Here is a 12,070-nt window from a genome sequence, read left to right as displayed (position 1 = left end):
AATGGCCATAGATTTGAAACCTTGCACATAATGCGAAAAATGCATTCCTTTATTAATGATAGAAGTGAATGTATGGCACATCTACGAAAGAGCATATTGGAGCCCTTTTTAACACGCTTTTATTAGCTTGGCGTGTATCTATCTATATATCTCTATATCCATGTATGTATGTAACGGAATCTGGAGTGGAGCCGAGAGCCCCGGTAATGCAGAGCTCCGAACTCCGTTGCACCTTTTTAAGCATTTTAAGATAGGTACTTTTAGCTAGTGCAGGCCACCAGACCAAGGCACCATAAAGAAGAATCGGGAAACATTAAGAGTAGACTTAGCCAATATACATGTGCGAGGCTTACCCTTTTCCTGAGTGCTATAGTGCTTATACGCTGGCGTCCGCAGGCCACAGATCCTATTGCCAGTGATCCACGGCTCCTGGACTAATACGATACCTGATGACAGGTGCAGTAGGAGTGCAGCTGATGCTGCTTTGCAATGATACAGGTTAATTTGGAGGACCCTGATCATAAAATGTTTGCGCTCTCCTCCGTAAGCGTCGCATCCGAGTCGCCATCCCCCAGAAGCTGACCCTTAGAGTACAACCTCCTGAGAGCCAAGCTTCCAGCCGAGCCTGACAAAGCGTAGCCACTACCTACCTCGCCCTCGTCTACCTTCATCTCGTCTGCACTAGGGGGGAGTTCACCCACCTCCGTGCGAGACTGAAGCTTTACCAAGCCTTCGACATCAGCCTTATAAATCTTAAGTCTTATATTTTTCAAGCCGTAGTTTATTTTGAAGTCCTGTTTTTTCAGCGCTGTTGGGCAACAGGACTATCTGCATCGTGGCACGTTCAGATTTCTCCACGTTGACCACCTTCCAGTTCTTGGCCGGTAGACCCGGGTTGTACTCCTGGAGCAGCTCCAGGATGTCAGCTGGGTCCGTTGGCGTCACTGGAACCCAGGCTATAGCCCTTGGTCGTGAGGGGATATCACGCGCCTCCACTATCTTGAGGCGCGCGCCCGGATATACCACCCCTATCAGCGTGACGGCGGCCCTATAGAGGCTTACCGACCTGGCGTCATCACAGGCAATTAGCTTGACATTGCCCTGGAAGTAAGGTGTAAGATGGCGGTGGACCAGGGTTGTCTTTCTTAACCTTAACGGCCACCGTAGCGGGCGCGGCCTCGATCCACTTCCACTGTTGTTTCGGGATCCTGCCTTCTTCGCTGCTCTCGTCTATAATGCCAATGATTTGCCAATAGAATGATTGTAACATTCAATATCAAGCACCCACGCTTTTTACTCTGAATTAAATTATTCTGTTAATAACTTAAATTTTATTATAATTTTATTTTGAGGTGATTAACTATAAATGATTGTTTGACCTTCTACTACTGTTATATAAACTCTTTTTAATTGAAAATTATTTGCTATTTTTTAGTTCGATTAGCTATAAAAGCGTGTTTTTTTAAACTATTATTTATCTGATCTTATTTAGATTCCTGTACTTTTTCGGATCCATACACTTTTTGGAAACTGCAGTGGTGGGATATAAAAAAATAAATGTAAGGCGCTATAACCTCCGAAGAGATTTTAATCCAATTTGCATCGTGCTTGGACGTACTTGTTTTATGCCGACTCCGAACGGCATCCGTAAGTCAGATGTGTTTTCAGTGAGAAGCTTTTCAAGGCAGAAATACACTCTGAGAGCTTGCCAAACACTGCCGAGGTGCGAAACCGCTTTGAAAAAATGTCTTCTAATTGAAAAAAACTTGTTTCAAAAATTTTTATGTTGGTTTGCCCAGGGCATGAACCCGGTATCTTCGGTGTGGTAAGCTACTATCACACCACTGCGGTCGCCAGTATATACTAACAATAATATGACACTAGCTTTTAGTCCAAATGAGAGTAACATACTCATAAATAGACATACAAGTGAAGCTAATATAGGCGTGCAAAAAATACTTGCGGATGAGATGCAACTGGTCGGTGCGTAAGCGCGTTCCATCAATTGGAAATGTCCACAATGTTACCCAAAGGTTGTTCGACGACTAAACTGACAGAAAAACTCCATTAAGAGCCAGGACTTGTGTTATAAAATAGCACAAATACGAGTAGTCTCCTAAGACTCACACTACTTCTAGATTGGAAAAGGGTGTCATTTATAGTCAGAGTAATTTGAACATTCAAGTTGGTAGCTCTAAGTGATGATGAAGGGCTCAAGTCTAAAATGTGCCTGCCTTTTTCGAAGGTCAATATTTTTAGAATATGTTGCTTACTCTTTCCTCCGTTCTTTCTTCCACTCCCACACTTTTACTCCACCGTCTCCCTTCTTCTCTCACACCTATCTATACTTCTCCCACTCTATGTTCTTCTTTCTATTCTTCTTCTCTATTCTCCGTTTCCATTTCGAACCCTGCTATACCAAAGAGCCCTGCAAAGGGAAATATTGCAATGCATTAATTTAATAATATTTTAGTGGCAGGCGTAAGCCCACAGCTCTTATCACTTTCAAATATAATGTATACTATTTGACTGTAAATCAACTATTGAAATCATTTAATCAATTACTTTTCAAGGTCATGTACAATCATCGCCTGTCCATAGTTGCGATTTCGAGAGGTACAGCCCAAACTCGTTTTGAAGTGGGTTACATTTTGCCAACAAGTAAAAGACTCAGCAGCCCAAAATGTTTTCCTTTCGACACCCAAATTTAACAGCAGAAGAAGGATACCAACACTTAGTTGGAAAAAACATATATAGATTAGGTATAGTGGCAAAGCTATTGGATATATACTAGTTCACTGGCCCTTCGTACAAATCCGAAACCCCTTTACTTATCTGCCATAAAACAATTCTTAGCACCAAAAATGTTCTTTGGCATGTGCAATGTATTTTCCAATAATTAACAAGAAAAGTAAAGGTACACACCACAAATTGATGTGACTGATACATTTATAAATGTGTATTTGGCCGGTAATTCTCATTTATATACCTAAGTGCAAAGACTTATTTGCATACATTAGGGCAGGACAATTTAAACAGAGCGATCTTTTTCAGCATCTTTATCGACGTCGTTCCTAGCAAACTTAGATTCTACATAAATTTCTATGCAAAAACGCCCATTTGACTTTAGGTCTAAAAACGCGATGTATATTGTCTGCACTCGTATTTCTCCACTGTGTGAATACATAATTCGTCACGGCGTTCAACAATAAGGACCACATTATGTATGACGCCGTACACTTTGCGTCGCAGTGACTCACAGTCACCACAATATATAATTGAAACATTCACCTGAATTTTAGCTGGTATAATAGAACCAACCGTAAGTAATTGTTTATATAGGCGCAACAGACTCGTACGAAAATAACAAAACGCAACGGGTACTGCCAACGAATGATTACAAGCAATCCCATCCAGATGAGGGCTTGAGATGGTAAAACAGGCCACCACACCAGGTTAAAAAAGTTTTTCTCTGGGTTCCTATAATTCTGTACTTATTTAGTTGTGAGAAATTTTCTTCGAAATGAAACAGGCCCGATATGGATTTTTGACTTACGGTCCGATGTTTGTTTATCGAGCTCTCCATGGAAAACCGTAAATTTTCGCCGTTTTTCGGATTGCCCTCCTTATTAAATATTAAACACTCATATCCTACTTCTACATACCGAGGAAGAAGTATTTCAAATTATTAGGCTTTGTACGAGTTTGCCTAAATTGCTACCTAAATCATTGGAAACTGTCGGTAAGGCAATGTAAACGAGAACATTTTGGATTTTTTTCGAGCATACTTTCCAACCTAAACATAAATGTCAATTTTTAAAAAAAAAAAAATTATTTTTTGTTTTATTTTTTTATTTGTATTGTGACGAATATTAGCAACAGTAACAATATCAACCACATATACACGCGCATATGAGAAGCTATAAACGTAGTTATAGTTGGTAATTTTATAACTGATAACTAACTAGTAAAGTCTAGAAATGGAAGCGTCTAGAAATATGTCAACGAGGAAACCAAACAGTATAAAAAGCAGCAACAGTTGAGGTACGACAATCAGTTTGATTTAAGCAAGCTATCAGTTGCGAAGTATAAGTGTAATTTTCCAGTAGTCTAATAAACGCCATTTTGCATTATTGAAGAGTGGAGTTATTTATTCAACAGTTTAGTGATACGAACATTAGTAGAAGGTTGCAAATAAGAGGAATTGCAGTAAATTCGTTACAGTATGTATGTACATGCAAAGAAAATGCGCCTGTATATTCATAAGATCTACCATATACACCGTAGGACTACATTCGTGGAGAAGTTGGTGTTCTTTAATCGGTTAGTTGGTTCCAAATAGCGACGCTTTGCCTGCGGAATAAGAATTAGATCCGTGATCACGATATGTGCATCGGAATAGGATCATACTCCTCAGCGCTTTACCTCTGCTCTGAAATAAGCTATTTGGGCCACACAGAATGTTAGTTTGACAGTCTAAATTGCTTATTTTTAGGAAAAATTACAAAATCTCAAAATTTGCGAAGTTTTTGCATGTTCTAATAACAGAAGGAACCACGGACGATCGAAGGAATACATCTTTAGGCAACAATGCAATACATATATGGTAGAGCATAATATTATGAAAAAGGACGTTTATCATCACCTCATGTTGCCCATGACATCACCGGAGCCATTTGGATTTATCGCCACCGTATTCTACAAAGAATGCCTATACAAACCAAGCACCTGCCATTACCCACGCGTCTTGCGAAGCATATTTTGTACATATAAAACAAAATAATATGTCTATCAATAATTTTTTTGTTTTCAAAATTAAACATCTGGATTTAGATTGAAAAGTATGCTGAAAAAAGTCAATGTTTAACTGCTTTACTGACACTTTTCAGACTGGACGTCGAAACGCGTCTATAGATAGCCCCTTTGAAAATGTTTCAAAACGTAAAACGTTGTCTAGCATTTTAAGAATAAATCAAATCCGCTATAAATAATTTTGCAAAAAAGAACGCACCCTAAATTACAAACACGCGTACATGTATGTCAAATAATATATGTCAGCTATAAGTGAATGGTCATTCTTAAATATTTATTTCGTGTTTCATTACCGTTATAAGCGCTGTTTTTTGTGAATGATGTTGACGTTTACCTTATTGCTGGTCGCCTTTGTAATTTCCTTAACTTTGGCGACTTTGCTGTTTCTATGTTATTGTTTTTGGCAATTTCGTTTATGTTATGCTGTTATGGATCTAGGTCAAGGATTTTTTTATATTTTAAACCTTTATGTGATTGCGGTTATAATTCTTTGTAGTGCGGTATTAACATTGCAGAGAACACCTTTAAGTGTTTCTTTGTGGTGTTTCAACAAAATCGATGTAGCAGGGTAATAATAATTTCCTGATTTTTCAACTAATTTATGTGACAGTAAGTTTGCAGTATAACTTTGAACTTGTTTAAAAACTTTAAATAAATTTTGGAATAACATACATACTACAAACCAGAAAACCAGTTCGGGTGTAAGCGAACATAACATACTCAGCTGAGAGATTTGGAGACAAAATTGTCTTTTTCATGGATACATACAAATTGTAATACTAAAAACTGGAGCAACTTGCCTTTGCTATCTTTCTTCAGCTATCAATTCGTTTTATTTTAATATTTTTCTTAAATTTGAAAATTTGGTTAAATTTGAACGCATTTCTTTATAACTTTTTTTTTAAATCACCCCTGAAATATTTTCGAAGCGCTCTTAATTATGAGTCCGATAAGAGTCCGAAATTGTAGACCAAGAGTGACGTTCTTCGGAACGACTTTCCTTCATCCTTTGTCAAATAAGGAAAAATCACCCGTAGGAAAATAAACCTAGCGTAACCCTGGAATGTGTTTGTACGATATGGGTATCCAATGAAGGGAGTGGGCTTCAGCCTTAGCCTTATTTTAAAAGGGGAGCGCCTTTTCGAGATATTGCCATAAAGGTGAACCAGGGGTGATTCTAGAATGTGCTTTGTAAGATATGGGTATCAAATTAAAGGTATTAAGGACGGTTTTAAAAGGGAGTGGCCCTTAGTTGTATATGTGAAGGCGTTTTTGAGATATCGGCCCAGAACAGCATCTTTCGGGTACCGCTAATTTATTTATATATGTAATACCGCGAACAGTATTCCTGCCAAGATTTCAAGGATTTTTTATTTCGCGCTGAAAATTTTTTGCATTTCATTCTACTTAATATGGTAGGTGTCACACCCATTTTACGAAGTTTTTTCTAAAGTTATATTTTGCGTCAATAAACCAATCCAATTACCATGTTTCATCCCTTTTTTCATATTTGATATAGAATTATGGTATTTTTTTTCATTTTTCGTAATTTTCGATATCGAAAAAGTGGGCGTGGTCATAGTCCGATTTCGGCCATTTTTTATACCAAGATAAAGTGAGTTAAGATAAGTACGTGAACTAAGCTTAGTAAAGATTAGCTGGGTTGATTTGCATGGGCGAAAGTTAACCCATATCGCGTCATTTTTCGATAGGTTTTGGGCTCAGGAAAAAAAAGTTCCACTAAGCATACCCAAAAAAATAATTTTCGAGCCTGCAAAATTTGAGTTGTTTGACTTTTTATACTCAGTTGAGCAGAGCTCACAGAGTATATTAACTTTGATTGGATAACGGTTGGTTGTACAGGTATAAAGGAATCGAGATAGATATAGACTTCCATATATTAAAATTATCAGGATCGAAAAAAAATTTGATTGAGCCATGTCCGTCCGTCCGTCTGTCCGTTAACACGATAACTTGAGTAAATTTTGAGGTATCTTGATGAAATTTGGTATGTAGGTTCCTGAGCACTCATCTCAGATCGCTATTTAAAATGAACGATATCGGACTTTAACCACGCCCACTTTTTCGATATCGAAAATTTCGAAAAACGGAAAAAGTGCGATAATTCATTTCCAAAGACGGATAAAGCGATGAAACTTGGTAGGTAAGTTTAACTTATGACGCAGAATAAAAAAATAGTAAAATTTTGGACTGCCCACTTTTAAAAGAAGGTAATTTAAAAGTTTTGCAAGCTGTAATTTGGCAGTCGTTGAAGATATCATGATGAAATTTGGCAGGAACGTTACTCCTATTACTGTATGTATGCTTAATAAAAATTAGCAAAATCGGAGAACGACCACGCCCACTTTTAAAAAAAAAATTGTTTAAGTCAAATTTTAACAAAAAATTTAATATTTTTACAGTATATAAGTAAATTATGCCAACATTCAACTCCAGTAATGACATGGTGCAACAAAATATAAAAATAAAAGAAATTTTTAAAATGGGCGTGGCTCCGCCCTTTTTCATTTAATTTGTCTAGGATACCTTTAATGCCATAAGTCGAACAAAAATTTACCAATCCTTGTGAAATTTGTGAAAAAGGGCGAAATCGGTTGAAGCCACGCCCAGTTTTTATACACAGTCAACCGTCTGTCCTTCCGCTCGGCCGTTAACACGATAACTTGAGCAAAAATCGACATATCTGTACTAAGCTCAGTTCACGCATTTATCTGAACTCAGTTTGTATTGGTATAAAAAATGGCCGGAATCCGACTATGACCACGCCCACTTTTTCGATATCGAAGATTACCAAAAACGAAAAAATGCCATAATTCTATACCAAATACGAAAAAAGGGATGAAACATGGTATTTGGATTGGTTTATTGACGCAAAATATAACATTAGAAAAAACTTTGTAAAATGGGTGTGACACCTACCATATTAAGTAGAATGAAATGCAAAAGTGCTGCAGCGCGAAATAAAAAACCCTTGAAATCTTGGCAGGAATACTGCTCGTGGTATTATATATATAAATAAATTAGCGGTATCCAACAGATGATGTACTGTGTCACCCTGGTCCACATTTAGGTCGATATCTGGAAAGCGCCTTCACATATACAACTACCACCACTCCCTTTTAAAAGCCTCATTAATACCTTTCATTAGATACCCATATCGTACAAACGCATTCTAGAGTCACCCCTGGCCCACCTTTATGCCGATATCTCGAAAAGGCGACCACCTATACAACTACCACCACTCCCTTTTAAAACCCTCATTAAAACCTTTAATTTGATATCCATATCGTACAAACACATCCTAGAGTCACCCCTGGCCCACCTTTATGGCGATATCTCGAAAAGGCGTTCACCTATAGAACTAAGCCCCACGCCCTTTTAAAATACTCATTAACACCTTTCGTTTGATACTGATATTGTACAAACGCATTCTAGAGTCACCCCTGGTCCACCTTTATGCCGACATCTCGAAAAGGCGACCACCTATACAACTACCACCACTCCCTTTTAAAACCCTCATTAATACCTTTAAGTTGATACCCATATCATACAAACACATTCTAGAGTCACCCCTGGCCCACCTTTATAACGATATCTCGAAAAGGCGTCCACCTATAGAACTAAGCCCCACGCCCTTTTAAAATACTCATTAACACCTTTCGTTTGATACCCATATCGTACAAACACATTCTAGAGTCACCCCTGGTCCACCTTTATAACGATATCTCGAAAAGGCGTCCACCTATAGAACTAAGCCCCACGCCCTTTTAAAATACTCATTAACACCTTTCGTTTGATACCCATATTGTACAAACGCATTCTAGAGTCACCCCTGATCCACCTTTATGGCGATATCTCGAAAAGGCGTCCACCTATAGAACTAAACCCCACGCCCTTTTGAAATATTCATTAACCCCTTTCGTTTGATACCCATATTGTACAAACGCATTCTAGAGTCACCCCTGGTCCACCTTTATGGCGATATCTCGAAAAGGCGTCCACCTATAGAACTAAGGCCCAATCCCTTTTAAAATGTTCATTAAATACTTTCATTTGATACCCATATCGTACAAACAAATTCTAGGGTCACCCCCGGTCCGCCTTTATGGCGATATATCGAAAATGCGTCCACCTATAGAACTAAGGCCCACTCCCTTTTAAAATGTTCATTAACCCCTTTCATTTGATACCCATATCGTACTAACAAATTCTAGGGTCACCCCTGGTCCACCTTTATGGCGATATCTCGAAAAGGCGTCCACCTATAGAACTAAACCCCATGCCCTTTTGAAATATTCATTAGCACCTTTCGTTTGATACCCATATTGTACAAACGCATTCTAGAGTCACCCCTGGTCCACCTTTATGGCGATATCTCGAAAAGGCTTCCACCTATAGAACTAAGGCCCAATCCCTTTTAAAATGTTCATTAACCCCTTTCATTTGATACCCATATCGTACAAACACATTCTAGAGTCACCCCTGGTCCACCTTTATGGCGATATCTCGAAAAGGCGTCCACCTATAGAACTAAACCCCATGCCCTTTTGAAATATTCATTAGCACCTTTCGTTTGATACCCATATTGTACAAACGCATTCTAGAGTCACCCCTGGTCCACCGTTATGGCGATATCTCGAAAAGGCGTCCACCTATAGACCTAAACCCCACGCCCTTTTGAAATACTCATTAACACATTTCGTTGATAGCCATATTGTACAAACGCATTCTAGAGTCACCCCTGATCCACCTTTATGGCGATATCTCGAAAAGGCGTCCACCTATAGAACTAAACCCCACGCCCTTTTGAAATATTCATTAACCCCTTTCGTTTGATACCCATATTGTACAAACGCATTCTAGAGTCACCCCTGGTCCACCTTTATGGCGATATCTCGAAAAGGCGTTCACCTATAGAACTAAGGCCCAATCCCTTTTAAAATGTTCATTAAATACTTTCATTTGATACCCATATCGTACAAACAAATTCTAGGGTCACCCCCGGTCCACCGTTATGGCGATATCTCGAAAAGGCGTCCACCTATAGACCTAAACCCCACGCCCTTTTGAAATACTCATTAACACATTTCGTTGATAGCCATATTGTACAAACGCATTCTAGAGTCACCCCTGGTCCACCTTTATGGCGATATCTCGAAAAGGTGTCCACCTATAGAACTAAACCACACGCCCTTTTGAAATACTCATTAACACCTTTCGTTTGATACCCATATTGTTCAAACGCATTCTAGAGTCACCCCTGGTCCACCTTTATGGCGATATCTCGAAAAGGCGTCCACCTATAGAACTAAACCACACGCCCTTTTGAAATACTCATTAACACCTTTCGTTTGATACCCATATTGTTCAAACGCATTCTAGAGTCACCCCTGATCCACCTTTATGGCGATATCTCGAAAAGGTGTCCACCTATAGAACTAAACCACACGCCCTTTTGAAATACTCATTAACACCTTTCGTTTGTACAAACGCATTCTAGAGTCACCCCTGGTCCACCTTTATGGCGATATCTCGAAAAGGACTCCACCTATAGAACTAAGGCCCGCTCGCTTTTAAAATGTTCATTACCCCCTTTCATTGGATAACCATATCGTACAAACAAATTCTAGGGTCACCCCTGGTCCACCTTTATGGCGATATCTCGAAAAGTCGTCCACCTATAGAACTAAGGCCCACTCCCTTTTAAAATGTTCATTAACCGCTTTCATTTGATACCCATATCGTACAAACACATTCTAGAGTCACCCCTGGTCCACCTTTATAGCGATATCTCGAAAAGGCGTCTACCTATAGAACTAAGGCCCACTCCCTTTTAAAATGGTCATTAACCCCTTTCATTTGATACCCATATCGTACAAACCAACTCTAGAGTCAACCCTGATCCACCTTTATGGCGATATCCCTAAATGGCGTCCACTTATAGAACTAAACCCCACGCCCTTTTGAAATACTCATTAACACCTTTCGTTTGATACCCATATCACATACAAACAAATTCTAGGGTCACCCCTGGTCCACCTTTATGGCGATATCTCGAAAAGAACGAAACCCCACGCCCTTTTGAAATATTCATTAACACCTTTCGTTTGATACCCATATTGTACAAACGCATTCTAGAGTCACCCCTGGCGATATCTTAAAAATTTAACCATGGTTTTAAATCACTTTGGGTTGTATCCTTCTATCAGCGCCTTTTCCTGCCACTTTCCTCGACTTTCCTTACAGTGTTGTGTTCGGGGTCATGCCTCCTACTGCCCTAATTATTCCATAGGACCTATCGCCATGATGGGCCCGTGCTCTGTATGCCTTTCTGCAGCTGCCTCTCGAGTGGTATGGACTTTTTGATTCTGGAGCCTAATATCTCCGTTCCGATGCTCACGGTGTACCATATGAGACCATGGTGGAGTGCTTCGAGGAAGTTGGATGAATGGAAGGATAGTTACTTGAATAAAATGAATCATTATATGCAAATAAGGAAATTGCCCATTTATAATTCCGTTTTAGTAAGCATAAATGACCTCCATAAATTGGCAATGAACTTCTTCTTTACTCACCATTAACTGAGTTAACCTTTCTCCAAAAAACTCGTTTACCTAATTATCAAGTGCCAACACCTACTGAGTCTTGAAGTCACGCGTCTTAAGCGAAAGTAAAGTCAAATTACTTTCGGAGTATGTGTTTATTTATGTGTGTATGTATGTAGATATATGTGCTAAAATGATTTTATATATGCGCCTTAACGGCAATGACTTTGACGTAACATTAATATGCAATTTTAATTATAGTCAACTGAACCTACACGCCAAAAAAATTTTCTAGAGCAAAATTTATATATTCTTGGCGAATTTCACTTGTGCAATGACTTTTTATTTTTTATTTTTTGAGTTTCTCATAATAATAAATGTAAGTGTGCGTGTGTGTGTCTCAGCTAGTTTGGTACATTGCGACTTCTATACTCGTAACATTATGTTAGGCAAATTAGGGATCGCGAACCCGGTCTTTATTAAGTCCCAAAAATACCGGGTTTGAACGCTGACCAGATTTTATGATTCGTTTCTAAGGTTTTTTATACACTGAACCATAATCTGAAGTCAGTTTTTCCAACTGGTTTTCGAGATATTAATTTTTCTGCTATATCACAGGCCGACAAAAATCCAAAGAAATGTTATAACCAGAAACGATACTTTCTGCGAGAAACACCTTTTAGTTAAATACG

The 12,070-nt window shown here is 38.7% G+C and overlaps 1 protein-coding gene across 3 annotated transcripts in view; it reads left to right on the top strand.

Moving 5' to 3' along the window:
- Positions 1–12,070, top strand: part of nompC (no mechanoreceptor potential C) — a 154,233-nt gene that overhangs the window by 28,185 nt on the left and 113,978 nt on the right. The window lies entirely within an intron of this gene.

This window comes from Eurosta solidaginis, chromosome 2 (genome assembly GCF_040869045.1).
Source record: "Eurosta solidaginis isolate ZX-2024a chromosome 2, ASM4086904v1, whole genome shotgun sequence".
Taxonomy (NCBI): Eukaryota; Metazoa; Arthropoda; class Insecta; order Diptera; family Tephritidae; genus Eurosta; species Eurosta solidaginis.
This window is presented reverse-complemented; position numbering and strand designations above follow the sequence as displayed.